This window comes from Kogia breviceps, chromosome 14, assembly GCF_026419965.1.
Source record: "Kogia breviceps isolate mKogBre1 chromosome 14, mKogBre1 haplotype 1, whole genome shotgun sequence".
NCBI classification, from domain to species: domain Eukaryota; kingdom Metazoa; phylum Chordata; class Mammalia; order Artiodactyla; family Physeteridae; genus Kogia; species Kogia breviceps.
In genome coordinates, this window is record NC_081323.1 from 90,892,179 (window position 1) to 90,908,750 (window position 16,572).

The window sequence follows — 16,572 nt, forward strand, 5'->3', positions numbered from 1 at the left end:
GAGGTGCAGCCATGTGCCCGGGGCTGAGCTGTGGGGTCACGGAGGTGCTAAGTGCAGGCGCGACGGCCGTCCCGTTCTGTAGTTGGAGTGGACAGAGCCTGTCTGGGTGACTCCATCCGTCTGTCCGTCCGTCCGTCCATCTGTCGCTCGTCCCTCTCCTTCGCCACACTCCTGGCCTGGCGCAGAGGCTCCGGGAAGATCTGGGGGGTGAACATGCTGCACCTCTGTCCCCTTCCCCTGGGTCGGGGGAGGGCAGGCCTGGGTGGTCCCAGCGTCTGGGGGCCTCCCCGGGCCCCGCCGCGCAGAGCCCGGCTGCCTGCCCTGTCTGGCCTGTGCTGGCCTGTGCTGCCCGCAGCGGCTATTGTTTGGAAAGTATGTGGCCCGACAACCTGAGCCCAGTGGGAGTGCCCCCCCCCCCGCCCCCCGCGCGGTCATCCACCGGGCGACTCCCAGGAAGGGGGCTGCTGCCTCTGGCCTGGTGAGGGGCTGGCTCTGTGCGCCAGGCCCCGCCTGCGCCTTGGCCGCGGGCAGGATCTGTCCCCCACGGAGGCCGGAGGCCGCGGAGTCATCCCTGGGATGTGTCCCAGGCCCCTCCCACCGCCAGCCTTCCCCCACTCCCGGGCCAAGCAGTCAGGGAGGGGCGTGGGGGTCAGGGGGCGCCGTCCTGACTTTTCTTAGCGGGTTTTATGCAGAGTCCTCTAGAACGACAGGGGCTGCCAGGTGTTTGCCCCCACGACCACGAGAACTCCAGGCCGCATCTCAGGACAGGCCAACCCGACCCACCGCCCTCCGAGCCCGGGCCCTGCAGAGTGGGCAAGGAGGGGGCCCTGCTGGGCTGGCCTGGGCGGGGCGGCTATACGCTTTCCCATGCACCCTCCACTTCCTTATGAGGCTCAGAGAGGTGAACTGACTTGCCTGACGTCACACAGCAGCGTGGGGATTGGAGCTCAGGTCCGCTCAGCCGGAGGCGGCTCGTTTGACTTTGCAGCCCCGATGGCCTAGGCTGAGCCCCCGCCCCGCACACACTGCCCGAGAAGGACCATGCCGTCCAGCCCCGGCCCCACTGCCCCCCAGGCCCTTGGACTCCGGCTCTCCAGGCCTCGTAGCCCTAGCCCCCCGCTTCCTGGCCGCCAGCAGCCTGCTTGCCGTGCCCGCTGGCCCTTGGTTCTACAACGGCTGCTGCCCCAGCTCCCCAGCGTGTGGTCCCCTGGCTGCCCCGTCCTCAGTCCCCTCCCTGGCTCTGGAGCCCACTGACTGCTGGCTGCCAGCCCTGAGGTCCAGGGGTCCCAGGCCCCCACCGCCACGGCTGGCTGCCCTTCCCTGTCTCCGCCCGCAGCGGCTCAGGGAGCCTGTGTCCCTGCTCTCTGCCGTCTCAGGCCCAAGCCTTTCTTCCCGAGGACCATGGGACCGGACCAGGCTGTGCAGTTTGGGGGTGCGGGCGCCAGCCTCCCTCGGAGGCCACCCAGTACTCCGACGCGGGGCCAGAGACGTGTGTGGGAGCCGTCGGGAGAGGGCCAGCGCCGTCCAGCCCGCTGGCCCCTTTGTCTGAGGCCTCCCCACCCTCCGACTCTGTGGCTCTCTCGGCTCACCCTCCGGAGGCAAGAAGCTTCCGTGTGGCCACACGGCCTCTCCCCCCGAAGGCCGTGGCCAGCCCAGCGCCCTCGCTCCGGCCAGGAGCCTGCTGACCTCTCTGTCAGAGATGAGGGGACTCAGGAAGCAGAGGGTGGGCTACCCGGAGGGCCAGGGCGCGAGGGCGAGCCCAGCCCCTTCCTAGATGTTGAGATGTTGGAGGTTTCGACAAAGCTCTCCCCGCCCGACTCCCCGCGGGTGGGACCAGCCTGGAGAGGCCGTTCCTGCGTCGGGGCAGCCAGAGCCAGTGGTCACGGAAATGGCCCGAGTCCCGCGCTCGGGCCGAGTCACGGAGCCCAGCCCGTCCCTCGGGCCTCAGAGACATGCCTGACACCCATGCCTGACACCCACGGGCTGCTCTGGCCCGTGTCCCAGACCCAAGACCCCGGCATTCCCTGACCAAATGGCCGAGTGGCTTTCCTCCTCTCCGATCCCCTCCTGAGCGGCCAGGCCGCTGGGCCTAAGGGGTGGCCAAGGGTGGCTCTTTGTCGGGGCCCAGCTGCGTGTGGTCACTGGGAGTGTGGTGTCCAGCCCCGGTTCACACGTCCACGCATGAGGAGGGACCGAGCTGGAGGGGGTGTCTCGGGAAGGGAAAGCTTCAGGCCACGTTGCATCAGGGACTCCAGAACTGGAATATGACATCCAGGCCACGTAGGGATTTGTCCGTTGGGAGGATGGACCGGTGTTATTTATTTCGCAGTCGTTCAGCCCGGTGTGTAACTTCCAGTGCTTGGATGTAGAGCATGGGGGCCTCTCGGCATTCTTGGTCCACGGGGGGTTCCAGTGGAAGTCACGCCTGCGTCACCCTCCGGGAGCCCCAGCCTGTGGGTCTGCCTGGAGTCCAGGCTGGGGCAGTGGCACACGGGGTGCCACCCTGAGGGTTTAGACTTTGGATGGGGGGGGCCTCTCCCCGATCCGGGAGGACACCGAGACTCAGAGAAGTCGGGCAACTCAGCAGAGGCCACACAGCACGTCTGCACGCAAGGGAGTGGAGGGCACGGTCCTTCCTCTCCTTCCCGGCACAGCCTCCTTTCTGCACTAGCGCAGCTCTGGAGCCCAGTCTTCTAACCCTTCGTGGTGTCCTCGAAGTGCGCCCTATGATTTATTAATACTGGGTTGGAGTACTTCAAAGTCCCGTGGCTGCTGTGTCACGATCGGGCCCTGATGGAAGACTTATGCTCAGAGAGCAATTTGCCTCCCATGAAAAATGCATAACGGTGCTGGAATGGCCGCGAGAACTGCATTACGTCCAACACACGCCCCCGCCACTGTCAGGGATGAGCGCCCAGCCTGGCGCCCGTGTGGCCCGTGGAGACGCAGGCCCTGGCTGGCCTGTAGTGCCTGGGAGGGTACAGCCGCCGAGTCCCTGGTCAGGGCAGGACACTGGGCTCCAGTCCTGCTCTGGCCCCACAGAGGCAGGAGGGCAGCTGGCACAGTGTTCAGGGTTCCCCACTGGGAGCCTTTAAAAAGGCTTTAGGCAAAATGGATGAAGGAATTTTCTAGGGCAAGGGTGCGCTATCCACTGAGGCAGCCACTGGCCACATCTGGCTATTGAGCTCTTGGAATGTGGTCAGTGTAACTGAGGGACTGACTTTTAAATTTAATTTAATTAAAAAAGGTTTTTTTGGCTGCTTTGGGTCTTTGTTGCTGTGTGCAGGCTTTCTTCAGTTGGGGCGAGCGGGGGCTACTCTTAATTGCGGCGTGCGGTCTTCTCATTGCAGTGGCGTCTCTTGTTGCGGAGCACGGCCTCCAGGTGTGCGGGCTTCAGTAGTTGTGGCGCACGGGCTCAGTAGTCGTGGCGCACGGGATTCATTGCTCTGCGGCATGTGGGGTCTTCCCCAACGAGGGCTCGAACCTGTGTCCCCTGCATCGGCAAGCGGATTCTTAACCGCTGTGCCACCAGGGAAGCCCCTCATTTAATTTTAAGTAAGTTAAACTGAAACATTGACAGTGCAAGTCCAGGGTGAGGACAAAGTTCCTGGTGGGGTCTGGACTACACAGGTGTGGGCATTTGTCAGAACTTATGTACTGGTACCTTTAGGACTTGTGAATTCCACTGTGAGTAAATCTGACCTGAAACAGATGGATCTTGAACTCTAGTTGGTGCTGTGCACGTGGAAGTGTTTGAAGTCTAATAATATCTGCAACCTAAATGCATCCAGGAAAAAATGATGGACCAATGGACGGGTAGCAGGTAGATAGGTGGACAGGTTTGTGGTGAGAAAAATGCAGCCAGTGTTAACTGAAATCCGGGCAGTGAATAAAGGGCTTCACAATAAAATGCTGAAAAGCCGCGGGTGTCATCGAGATCCAGTGGTCTCCGGTGACTCCTCTGCGATACCCGGCCCAGCACAGAGTGAGTGTCCGGCCTGTGCATGTGAACTTGATGTGGGGACGGGACCGTCTGGTCAGGACGTGCTTCGGTCGGGGTGGGTGGGGTCCGGCGACTGGGCACCAGGGGAGCCGTTGGAGGCTCTGAACGTACCTGGGGGGTGGGGCACATTCCAGACACTTTGTCGTTTCCAGGCCCAGAATGGGGCGGCCTTCCTCTCCCTGTGGCCTCTGCCCCCTGTGGGAGGCTGCGCTCCTGGGTCTGTGCTGCTCGTACGTCCGGTCAGTTGAGGCATGGCCGCTGAAGGGCCAGTCCCTCACCAAAGGGCTCAGGGGTATCTGAGGGGCCTTGGCTCTGCTGTTGCTCGCCCTGCTTCGTAGCAACGGCCATTTGCAAGGCAGGTCGCCGCCCTCTACGGTTTGTCTCCTCCTTAGCAGACCCAGCAAGAACCTTTCCTCAGCAACCCAGGTGTGGAGGCAGGTGGCCAGACTGCAGACGGTTAGGAGCCGGCTGCAACTGGTGGGACCATCCAGATCCTTCCTGTGTTTTCCAGGGCCAAGGGGCAGGATGACCTGCCTTCAGGGGCCACCCTGCAGCCAGTCCGCTCCCCCGAGCACGTAGGACAAACCCCAGACAGGAACCGGCCCCCTGGGATCAAGTTCCCGGAGAGTCCTTGGAGGGCGTGTCCAGTCCAGTCCTGACTGCCGGACTCCCCTGAGCCTCCCGGGGCCTTCTGTCTCCACCGCCGCCCGCGTCCGGGGGCTGCAGCGCGTGGGGCTCCCTCGGGTGCCGTCCGCATCCCACCTGGCAGGCGGGTGCCTGCGGGGCTGGGACCCCCTCTCCTCTGCCCACTCTCTGCTGGCAGGTGGGAGCACAGGCAGGTAGACACTGAGACTCAGAGCCTCGAGCCCCGTGCAGGCTGCTCCGCTCACCCCCGGGAGACGGCTGCCCACCCCTCGCGCAGCCAGGGCCACAGCGCTGGGTTCGGGAGGCCTGTCCATCCCGCAGGCCTGTGCACTTGCCTGGAAGTCCCGCTGGCTCTGGGAGAAAGCTCGGCTCGGGGGTGCAGGTGTCCGGGACACATGTCCCTCAGGCGTCCCCCCACCTGAGCCGAGGCCCACGGGCAGCCTGGTCTGACGTCACCGCACCCCCCTTTGACTGTCCCCGAGTGGCTGCAGGCGCCACCCCACCTGAACCTGGAAGACGCGCGAGGGCCACGGGGGACCCAGAAAGCCTGTGCCTGTTTGGGGAGGCCACAGACACCGGTTTCTAAGTCCTGTGACCCCAGGGGAGCTCCACGAGGAGCCGGGTTTTCGACAAAAGCTGAGCCAGTGAGCTCCCCACCCAACCCCGTCCCACCCCCCCGGCCCTGCTGCCGACCAGCCGACACTTGCTCTGGTGTCCCTGCGGCACCTGAGCTTTGCCCTGGGGGAGGGGTGCTCCCCGGGGGGGGCCTCTCTGGGCTGTTGCTGAAGGACGCCTCCTGTCCTCCCCTCACCTGACTGACCAGAGGGCAGTGCTGGGGCCTCTTCCCCAGCTCCCACGTTGACCCCAGGCTGGGACCCCATCTTTCTGAAAGGGCGGCCCGCTGCCTGGCGACCTGCACTGAGACCCTGTGCACAGTGCTTGCGGGGTGTGCAGGACGGGCTGGGGAGCAGCTGGCCCTGCCCCGTGCGGACAGAAAAGGACGGCAGCTTGGCCGGGGCTGGAAACGTCTGGACCTGAAGGCTAGTGGCCCAGCCGCCCATGCTGGACCCCACGGCCCCATGCCCTGGACCGGGACCCCACCCGCCGGTCCCTGGTGGTGAGGACCGAGCGAGGGAGGGCTGCGGTTCCCAGTCCACAAACGAGGAGACTGAGGCCCACAGGGCCCTGGCACCGCGCTCTGCCGCCGACTCTGCAGCCGGGCCTCCGACTGCACGCCCCGTGGGGCTTCCCCCGAGGACGCTCGGGAAGCCCATCCATGCGAAAGCCCAGGGGACTCAGAGGGACGTGAAGTTCAGCCCCTCCGGCCACTTCCCGGGGGCCCAGCCGGGGCCGTGGGGGGGCCGGAGCCCAGGGAAGCACGTGTGCGCACACGCTCACACACACTCTTTCCCGTAAACTGGCGTGTGGTGCCGTGTATGTCTGCAACCGGCCCCCTCCACGGCCTCTGCCCGTGTTCTGCTGTCCACGCTGCGCCCCCCGCCAGCTCCTGGGCCGCCCCCCGGGCCGCCGCACGAGCTCTCGCTCCGCAGGAACCGAGGCCGGGGCGTTCGGGGCGCCCTCAGGATCTGAACATCCGGGCGGAGAATGAGGTGGGCCGGCCGTCTCTTCCCACGCACCGCGCCCGCTTCCTTTTCTGGGCTCGGCCTCTTCTTGCCCTTTGAGGGGAGCATGACATACACCGTAGACAAAATGTTCTCCTGGGCCCCGCCCCTCGCCTGCCTTCCCCGTGCAGCGACCCTGATGGGGCTGCGTGGCGCTGAATGAGCCCTCGTTGGCCAAGAGCTGGGCACACGTTGAAAGGGGTCTGTGGACTGAGCCAGGCCCGCCCGGAAGAAAGCAGGTGACCGCCTGCCCAGGGAGGGTCAAGCCAAGGGACACTGAGTCACAGGCAGCGGAGCGAGGGGGCAGGGGGTCGGCTGCCGCCCCAGAGCCCAGCTCCTCCGGCGGCCCCCCCGGGAGGGTAGCTGCTCAGCATGGCCTCAGCTTCTCCGTCCTCTGGGCAGGTTCCCGTCCACCGCACGGGGGTCCAGGCAGGCTCACGTGTGCACCTGCGGGGCTGCATGGCCTCCGTGAGGTTCCCAGGGCCTGTCCTCACCAGAGCTCTCCCAACACCTGGGCCGCCTCCCCTGGGGACATCTCTGGGCTCCTGTCTGGGTGCCGGGCTCGGTACCTGCCGTGGAGGCGTGCGCGGTCTCGTCCCCCTCAGTCGGGTCCCCGGCCAGAGGGGCCTGTTCTCCACCTGCCCGCCTTCCTCTGAGCCAGGGAGCCCCCGTTCTGGATGCTGCCCGGTCGGTCTGAGTCTCCCGCCAGGGTGGACGGGCTCTGCGGACCGGGTGCTGAGCGCTCAGAGCAGAATTGCGATCTGTTGAGAAACGTGCTGACAAGGCTCTCAGGTTCCCCGGTGCTGTCCGTCAGGTGCCCGAGGGAGGGGCAGCTCTGGCCGTCCTCACCAACCCCCCGCCTCATCCTTGCCCAGCCAAGAGCCCACAGGGAGCAGAGAGGAGGTCACACGGGCCTCTGTGCCACCCCGCATGTGCCCCTGGCCTGGTGCTCCGCCCGAATGTCTGCTTTCTGCTGCCCGCTGCCCCCTGCCCGGGTGCCCGAGCCTCCCGCCACTGTCCTGGAGGCGGCCAGGGGCTGAGACCCCCTCGGGCCTGTGCCGCACGGGCCTCCCTGCGTGGAGCCGAGCACACAGGGCTCCTCGCCCGGGGCCCACAGCAGAACAGGGTCGGGGCCCTGACCCCGTCAGGGTGAGGTGGGCAGGGGCTGGCCTCAAGGGGGGTTGCTGGGCCGAGTTTACATCAGGCTTGTCGGCAGTTGGTGATGTTATTTGGGAATAATTGTGAATATTCCCCCACCCCCAAATCCCTCTGTGGTCGTGGACTCTCCGAGCCTCAGTTTCCCCAGGGGGCTTCCCTCTCCCCGATGCCCCTGGGTCCCGGATCTCCGACACCTGCTCCTCTGCAGGTGGGCACCTTCGGGGCCCCCGGAGCCGTGCTCCAAGGTGGCTGCGGGTGGGGTGTCGCAGTCAGAAGGGAGCCGGCCCCTGGGGGTCAGGGTCACGCAGGAGTCCTGGGCCCATGGCCCGAGGCGCACCTGCCGGCCTGCCCCTGCGGCAGCGCCCCCGCAGGCGCGTTCCTGCCCAGCACGACCTCTCGACGGGCCACGGCAGCCCTTCCCAGAGTGGCAGCCGTGAGCCATAAGTGACTCCTCCAACCTGAATCGATTTCATCGAGTACCGTGAACACTAGGTCCCCAGGGGCCCCAGCCATGTTTCCAGGGCTCCGCGGCCGTGCGGATACAGAGCCCGTCCGTCAGCTCCGGGCGGCACTGCCCTCTGGGGTGGCGGCGCCGTCTCGCCCCGCGGCCTGCCAGCTCTGGCCCTCTGCCCACTCGGCTGCCCTGCCTCCTCTGTGTCCCCCGAGCCCCTTCCTCGGCCGGGACAGATGCTGTGAGGAGGGCAGCTCTGGGGTGAGAGGTGGCCCGGGTCCTGCCGGCATCACCGTTAGAAACTCGGCGGTGGGACCCCGGGAGCGCCCTGCTCTCCCCAGGGGGAGGTGGGAAGCTGAACCCCCAGGCCCTGCTGACCCTCCCTGGCTCGGGGGGTGGGGCCCCGCCTGAGGCCCCGTTGTCCCGTCAGAACCCAGCCCGAGCATGCCAGGGCCCGGGAGCCAGGGCTCCAGCTCCAAAAGGAGAGCAGGCCAAGTGGATTCTCTCTTTCCTTTAGGAATTTGGAGAAGGAAATATGGAAGGAATGTGCCGTCAGCAGAAGGAATGAGAGCAGAACAATTGTGAAATATGAGGCTCCAGGGAGAGGCTGAGGACAGACGCAGAGCTGAGGCTGGGAGGGGGCCGAGGGAGACACAGTTCCCGAAGTGTGAGCGCCGGGGACCCCTGCGGGCGCCCCGGGGCTCTTCTAGGCATCACGGTGCTGAGACGCTGTTTGCCTTCCCTCTCCTGCCCCCTCAGGAGTGTGGGCTCTGCAGGGCCACTTGCCCAGTGATGGCAGGACAGCAGTGTAGGGGGAGGATGCCGTTTCCCGTCTAGCCAGACGGCAGAGGCCCCACGTGGCCCTCCTAGCCGTGGCTTTTTTCTTTTTTAGGAAGTCAGTGATTGTTCAAAAGTTATGTTACCAGGTCATGGGCTTATTACTGTTATTTACAAATAAATGAACGTGAAAGCAGTTCTCAATTTAAATGCCCATCGCAGAAAAGAACGAAACAGGAGCTGTGAGGGGATCTCAAAAGTTTTTAGGAGTTAAAGGGGTTCTGAGGCCGCAAAGTGGGAGAATTGTTGGTGAAAAGCAAAGCAGAGACCCACCAGGAGGGAGGGCTGCCCCTCCCCCTGGCCACGGTCCCAGCAGCCACATGTGTCCTCGTGTGGCTGGAGTTTGTGTCTTTTCCAGTGGACCCCCCCCATCTCGCCCCCTCCTTTGCAGGTTGTGCTGGCTGGTCCACAGGGGAAGTAGCAGGTGGGCGCACCGGGTCCCGGGGAAGGAGCTGGGGAGGGCAGTCCTGCCTGTTGGGCTAGGAGGACATTTCCCGGATGGAGGGAAAGGATGAGAGAAAGCTCCAGCCAAACCGACTCCGGTGGGCAGTGGAGCTGACTGCAGGCCCAGCTGGCTGACCCAGGGGAGACAGTGAGACGCGTGCGGACTCACCCGACGCCACCCCACCCCCACCCCGACCGGGCCGCCTGCGAGCTTTGTTTTCAGGGTTTCTCCGTCTTGGGGTCACAGTGACGGCAGGCCGTTTGAGGAGGAGACTGGGGGACACACACCGGGGAAATATTCGTTTTTGAGGTGTGGGAGCCCAGCCTGCCCTCAGAAATAGCCGCTGAGATGATGGTCCCCCACCGCTGGCCCCCGGCAGGACACAGACACATCTGCGGCGAGGGATGGACAGCGGCCCCCGGGGCCGGGAGGACATCGACTTGTGCCCCCCAGGCTGGGCCACGGGGCCGGCGGGTTCTTGGGCATCTGCCAAGGCTGCTGTTGCCGGGCTCACCGAAGAGCGCTCCCTGGCCCTCCGCGGGGAGGCTCCTGGGATGCTCTAGGGGGTTGTCCCTGCGGCCAAGGCTGACGGCACTCAGACCGGGAGGGCCAGGAGCTGCCCTGGGCAGCCTGGGAGGGCAGCGCCCGCTCCGGGTGGGGACGAGCCTCGGTCGCAGGACCCGACGCCCAGGCTTGACAGGGAGCAGCGACGGCAGGGAGTCCCCAGCCACCCGCAGAAAGGAAACGAGCAGCTGGGGAGAGCGCCCCTGGGCCCCGGGCCTCGGAGCTGCTGCTGTGGAGTTCAGCCTCCCGGCCCCTCCCGGGCCACGTGCCTGGCGGGCAGCCCTCCCGCTCTGCCCCCGGGCCTGGATGCTAGCTGCAGAGGGGCAGGGTTCCAGGCGGATGGAGCCAAGGGCTCCCTGGACAAACCAGAGTCTCCCCGGGCCAACTGGGACAGGATTCCAGCAAGACCTCCTGCGTCTCCTGTGTCGCTGCTGCCCGCGGCCTCCTGGGCTGGGCTGGGTGGAGGGGCCAGCGGGGACCTCCCCTGCCAAGACAAGCGAGAGTGGCCGGGGTCAGAGAGGACACCAAGGTCACGTGAAGACTGGGGAGAGGGGCTGCTCGCTATTTCCTCGTCTCTGAGATCCCCCCATCTCCCACATCAGATAAAACCCAAGTGCCCAACGCTCACTAAAATAATGATGGACCACGGTAGACCCATTACATGTTAACATAAACGACATTTTTTTTTAACATTCTGGTTTTTTGTTTTTTAAAAATTATTGATTGATTGATTGATTTTTGGCTGTGTTGGGTCTTCGTTTCTGTGCGAGGGCTTCCTCTAGTTGTGGCGAGCGGGGGCCACTCTTCATCGCGGTGCGCGGGCCTCTCACTATCGCGGCCTCTCTTGTTGCGGAGCACGGGCTCCGGACGCGCAGGCTCAGTAGTTATGGCGCACGGGCCCAGTTGCTCCGCGGCACGTGGGATCTTCCCAGACCGGGGCTCGAACCCGTGCCCCCTGCATTGGCAGGCGGATTCTCAACCACTGCGCCACCAGGGAAGCCCCATAAATGACATTTTTAAGAAAAAATAGCTATATTCTTAAAAAGAGTTGGGAGATAAATAACATTATTTTACATTTTTGCAAATCTCCTTAATGTTTGGGCTTAAAAGAAAGCAGCTACCTGCTCTTGCATTCAATTCTATGCCCCTGTAGCCTCTGGAAAATTGCACTGGGGATTCAGAGTCCAAACTGAAACAGCGCCTCCGTGTCAAAGTGTGCGTGGGACACTTTGACCCCACGGACCTGTGAAAGGGTCTCATTTGCTCCTGGGGTCCCCATCTCTCATCTGGAGAACTGCTGCTCTAAGATATTTAATTTACACAAAAGAAGCAGGAAAGAGGAAGTAAAAACCAGAAGAGCAAAAAAGCACATGAAACAAACAGAAAACAGGCAGAAGAATGTACACTGGGTCCGACGACGAGGACGGTCACCGTGACACGAGCAGCCCGAGGTCCCTGCCCCGCTGGCCTCTGGCCGCCTGCCTGTCGGGGCCGTGTCTCCCCAGGGCGCTCAGCTCCGCTGTCACTGCGCCCGTGTACGCGCCCCGTGCCGGCCTCAGGGGCTCCACTTTTGACAATCTGTCAGCCGCGGGGAATTATGTGCTGGGTTCAGAGGCCCTCTTCCTTCAAAGGCTCGTTGGCGTTGATTGGCGCCTTCTGCACGCCAGGGTCTGTGCCAGGAGCTCTCAGACTCACCGTGTCCTTTCTTCGTCTCTCCCCCACCTCAGAGCGCACAGGTGTGCCTGTGCTGGGCCCAGATTGGGCGACTCAACGAGCTTTCGACGAGCCCCTCAGCAGTAGGGGTGGATCACAGGGTCCAGCAGGACAGTCTACAGGCTTGACTTACTGTTGGAAGCACTGAGGCCCGGGGGTGGGGGTGAGAAGGCCCCAGAGGGGACGCTGACCAGGCGCACTGATCCCAGGCCTTCACTGGCCAAGGACGCACGGGCAAGCCCTTGGGACCCTGCTTTCGGAGGTGCCTTGCCAGTCAGAGCCCTGGGACGTAGAAACCATGTCACGGGGTGGGCCTGACGCTCCAGGTGGGGCTGGAAGGCCGGGCTGAGCCCCACCGTGCCCGCCTCCTGATCCACAAGCCTCTGTTTCCTGTCCATACAGGGTTTGTGCCCTCGTCAGACGGCTCTGGGAGGCTCCTGGGGGCAGGAGGGGGCCCAGGGGCTGTGGCAGTAGCACCCCAAGCTTCGTGCGGTGTTCTCCCCGCGTCCACATCCCCCCTTTTTACAAGCACTCCAGTCACACTGGATTAGGACCCACCCCCGTGACCTCAGCTTAACCTGATGACCTCTATAAAGGCCCTGTCTCCAGGCAAGGCCACCTTCTGAGGAACTGGGGCTTAGGACTCCGAGAGATCTCTTTTGGGGGACACAGTTCAACTCCAGCAGCTGTCTGGTGACCTTATGTGACCCCCAACCACACTTCCTGGATCTTTACTCCCCCCTCCAATGGTTCACCGAGTCCCCCTTCCACAGGGCCCACTTCCCTGACTCAGCCCTGACTCAGCCCCGGAGGATACAGCAGGCTGCTGCCACCGCTGTGTGATGGAGGACAAGCGGGGTGACCTCTCTGTGCGTTGGTATTCTCATCTGTGAAGTGGGGCCAGACCCCACCGGACAGTGCCGGCCAAGCCCCCAGGCAGCTTGGGCCCCCGTCAGGAGCAAGGAGGTCCGATATTCCAGAGTTCCGCTCATTCGCCCCGTCCCTGCCCCGCTGCCCTCTCCGCAGTGCCTGGGTGGTCCCAGCTGCACAAGCTTGAGCTTTCGCCCACGTGGTTAAAAGTACTGAAACGGCTCTGGATCACCTTTGTCACGGAAAGTGTTTGATCAGGGCCGTTGCCCTTCCCGGGGGGCGGGCGGCGGGCAGGAGGCTTGTGTCTCAGCACTTCCGCGGCCAGGTTTCCTGAGTCATCAGAGCCTGGCCACCGAGCACGGCTCGGACCAGGTACCCGTGATTCTGCGGGCACCTGGCGGCTTCCCGTCTGGCCCTCGAGCTGTGACACGGCCACAACCGGCAGCCCCAGTTCACAGGTGCGGAAACTGAGGTCCAGAGAGTCTGAGCGACTGGCCCACGGTCACCCCAGACAATACTGCTCATCTGACCCCATCCAGAGCGCGCCCTGTGCGCCGCGGGCCGCTGAGACCCTCTGGGCTCCAATCACACAGAGAAGCAGGCCAGCAGCCCCTCCTGACCCCGGGGCTTTGGGGGGTTGACCCCACTCAGGAGGATGAATGCGACCCCACTCCCCTCAGGTGCCCCCCCATCTTTCTCACAGTCGGTGCTCAATAATTGCTGGCCGTTGTGAAGCGAGGGCAGCAGAGGGCCTCTGGGGACACGGCTCGCACGCCCGGGAGGAGAAGGAGGGGTGCGGCCGGTCAGTCTGGGGCTCGCGGGCAGCCCCTCGGTGGCCGGGGTTGGGCTCCAGAACAGCCTCCGCTGAGCCGAGGCTGCAGCTGCCCCTGGGCAGGTGCCCGCCCCCAGGTGTCGGGAAGGGAGCCTGGCCTGGTGGCTGTGGGTTCCCGGACCCGCAGCCAGGTTCAGTAGGTCAGGGTGGCTTCCCGAGGGGCTCCGCTGCCAGCAGCCAGGAGGAGCCCCCTGGAGGACCAGACGCAAGGGGGCTGCCCGGGTGAGACCTCGGGACCCAGCCCTCCCTCCTTCCCCGTCTGCCTTCCGGTTCCCGCCAGCGTCAGGCTCTGAGCCCCTGGCCCTGCCCTCCTCGTGACCCTCGCTGGCCTTCTCCAGAAGACCCCCTACACCCCGGATCCCTCCTGGGGTGGCCCCTCAGAGCCCACTCTCCCAGGCGACGTCTCTAGTGACGTCTCGGGTGGAAAGTGGTGAGGAAGGGGCCGAAGCCTGGGAGGCCCCTGGTGTCTCAGGCCGCATCCCTCCCGGGCGGCCAGGCTCAGGGGACCAGGGCACTGGGAAGATGGGATGTCCCCTGGCCCCGCTCTGGGAGCCCCAGTCTGAACGGACAGGTCCAGAAGGCAGCCCGTGGCCTCACCCCTGCCCCGGCCTTTGCTCCCCAAGTCTGGGCCTCTACCAGTTCCCGGGCACTGAGGAGGGCTGGGGGCTCAGGCAGGGGCCCGTGGGGAGCTGGACAGCGTGTGCCTGTGGCCCCTTCCCCGCTGGCGTGAGCCGGGGCTGGGGGGGCTCCACAGTGGAGGGCACTCCGGTCACTCACTGTCCCCTGGGGCCTGGCTCTTCCTGCCCTGTGGGATTTGGACAGAGCCCAGAGCCCATCAGAGAGGCCGTTCCTTAGCCCAGCAGGCAGGTGGGGGTGGCTCCAGGCACTCAGCCGTTTGTCCTGAAAACAGGCCCCAGGTGTTCCGGAGATCTTGCGGCTGCGAGCAGAGCCGCTGTTCCTTCCCACCAGGATTTCACTCGTGTGTGTGTGTGTGTGTGTGTGTGTGTGTGTGTGCATGTGTATGTGTGTGTGTGTGCGTGTGTATGTATGCGTATGTGTGTGCGTGTGTGTGTGTGTAGCAGAGCCTCTGTTCCTTCCCACCGGGATTTCACTCGTGTGTGTGTGTGTGTGTGTGTGTAGCAGAGCCGCTGTTCCTTCCCACCGGGATTTCACTCGTGTGTGTGTGTGTGTGTGTGTGTGTAGCAGAGCCGCTGTTCCTTCCCACCGGAATTTCACTCGTGTGTGTGTATGTATGTGTGTGTGTGTATGTGTGTGTGTGTGTATGTGTGCACACGCGTGTGGGGGGGCGAGTGTGGCCACTGGGGCGAGGGCAGGGACCTGGGGGTGGGCACGTGGGGACCTGGGAGGTGGGCAGGATGGGAAGCAGGCAACCTCGGTGGTTTCTGTCTGTCTGTCTGCTCGGGGCTGTAACAGAGCATCAGGGGGGCACAGATATTCGCGTCTCGGTCTGGAGGCGGGACGTCCAGACCAAGGCGCCGGCAGTGTCTGGTGAGGACCCATTGATCTCTGCACACCTTCGACAGCCCTGTGAGGTCCACGCTGTGGGCTCCGTTTCACAGGTGAGGAAGCAAACGGAGGCCCTGAGAAGTAGGTCACACGCCGGCGTGCATTAAGTTAGAAGCGGTTGGGGCAGGGACGCTGGCCCAGGCTGGCCACTGCCGGGCGCACGGTCGGCACAGCAACCATCTGGTGCCCGCGCTGGCCTGAGCTGCAGGTCTTTGGAAACTAGAGCGTCCTTCAGACACGACCCCGCCCAACCGCAAGGCCTGGCGAGGGTCTGGATAATGTCTAAGTGCCTTCCTGCGACGCTTGGCGGACCCAGGAAAGGCTGGGTCAGTGACTGATCACTGCCCAAGGGGGTGGGGAGGACAGGGGAAGGCAGGAAAAGTACCTTAAAAAACCCTGGGTCTTCCCAGTATCTCCCCCAATCCAGGCTAAATTCTGGGGGGTGGCGAGAGCTGTCTGTAGCGCTCAGAGCCGTCAAGGGGCATTTGTGTGAAGTTCTAGGCCGTGACCAGCTGGTGTCTTCGTACTGAGCTCCGCTAGGTGGAGGCGCGGGGGCCTTCGGGAAATCTGCACGCCCCCGCGGCCAGGCCTGTCCACAGGCCCGTGGCCCGGCGTGCCGTGGCGTGGCTGGCGTGGCACGGTGAGCGCGCAGAGCCCGCCGGACGCGTGCCGAGCCTGCCACGGGCAGCGGGCCACAGGCCGCCCTGGTGAGCCGCCGCCTCACTGAGCTCCGTTTTGTCCAGACATCTGAGGGGTTCTCTGCCCTGACTTCACAGCAGGATCTGACAGTTTTAACTGACCGCGCCCCCCACGGACCCCCTCCTCCAGTAAGGGGAGACGTGGTCTTCAAGCCCCGTGTAGCGCTGCTGTCTGGGGCTCACGATCTCGGAGATGCAGCCCCAGGGGCCGGCGACAGAGATGCCACGGACCTGCGCGTGGTCTGCGGGCTTGGGGGAGCTGGTGGGGACCAGGGGGCAAAAGGACACTGACGGCTGCGCTGGCAACAGCCCCGCGGTGTGTGGCCAGCGAGGGGAGTCGACCCAGGCACAAGGCCGGGTCCTAGCAGCCCCTCAGCACGCAGACACCCCTGGGTGCTGGGCTTTGTTCTGGGGACCAGTTGAGCCGTCGTCACCACCGTCAGCTCTAGAAGGCTCCCCAAGCCTGGCTCTGCGCCAACGCTCGGCCAGCAGGGCCCCCGGCAGGGCCACAGCCCAGCCCATGAGCTGGGTCTGCTGGGGCTACTGGCTCAGCTTGGTTGGGGGGCCGCGGCTTACAACCTGGGCGGGGCCTTGGCCAGGAGGACACACGGGTAACTGAGTATTTGCAGTCCCCCACCCCACTGTGGTGGAGGTTCTGGGAAGGGAGGCTGAGGCTGCCCTGGGCCGGGGGGCCACCCTTCCCGCAGGCGGATGCAGGGCAAAGTCCACTCCCGTAGTCAGCTCAGATGGCCTTTTGCTGCCTAGGCTGTGTGGGCACACACACACACACACACAGGGCACGCGGACACACACATACAGGACACAGAGACACATGGGCGCACACACCCGGCTCAGGGTTATAACATGACCTGCCCCGCCCGGCCGGTCCGCACTTCTGTAAGCTGGGCACCAGGCTGTGGGTGTCCATCCTGACCTGCCAACGTCCTGGGGGCCGTCACGATGAATTCTAGGTGCCTACCAATCATCGCGGCTGGCATTCTGAATCTGGAAGCTCCAGGAGACGCTGGTGGGAGACAGGGGTGCTGAGCTGGGAGTCTCCCCTTGGTCTCCCTTCGAGCCCCCAACCCCCGGGACGCCACCTCTCACCCTCCAGACACGCACCTTGAAAATCCCAAACCAGAGTCACTCAAGTATTAAACCAGGCCCCTGAGATGAGAAAGAGGGGGCCCCCTCCTGTCTGACGCCG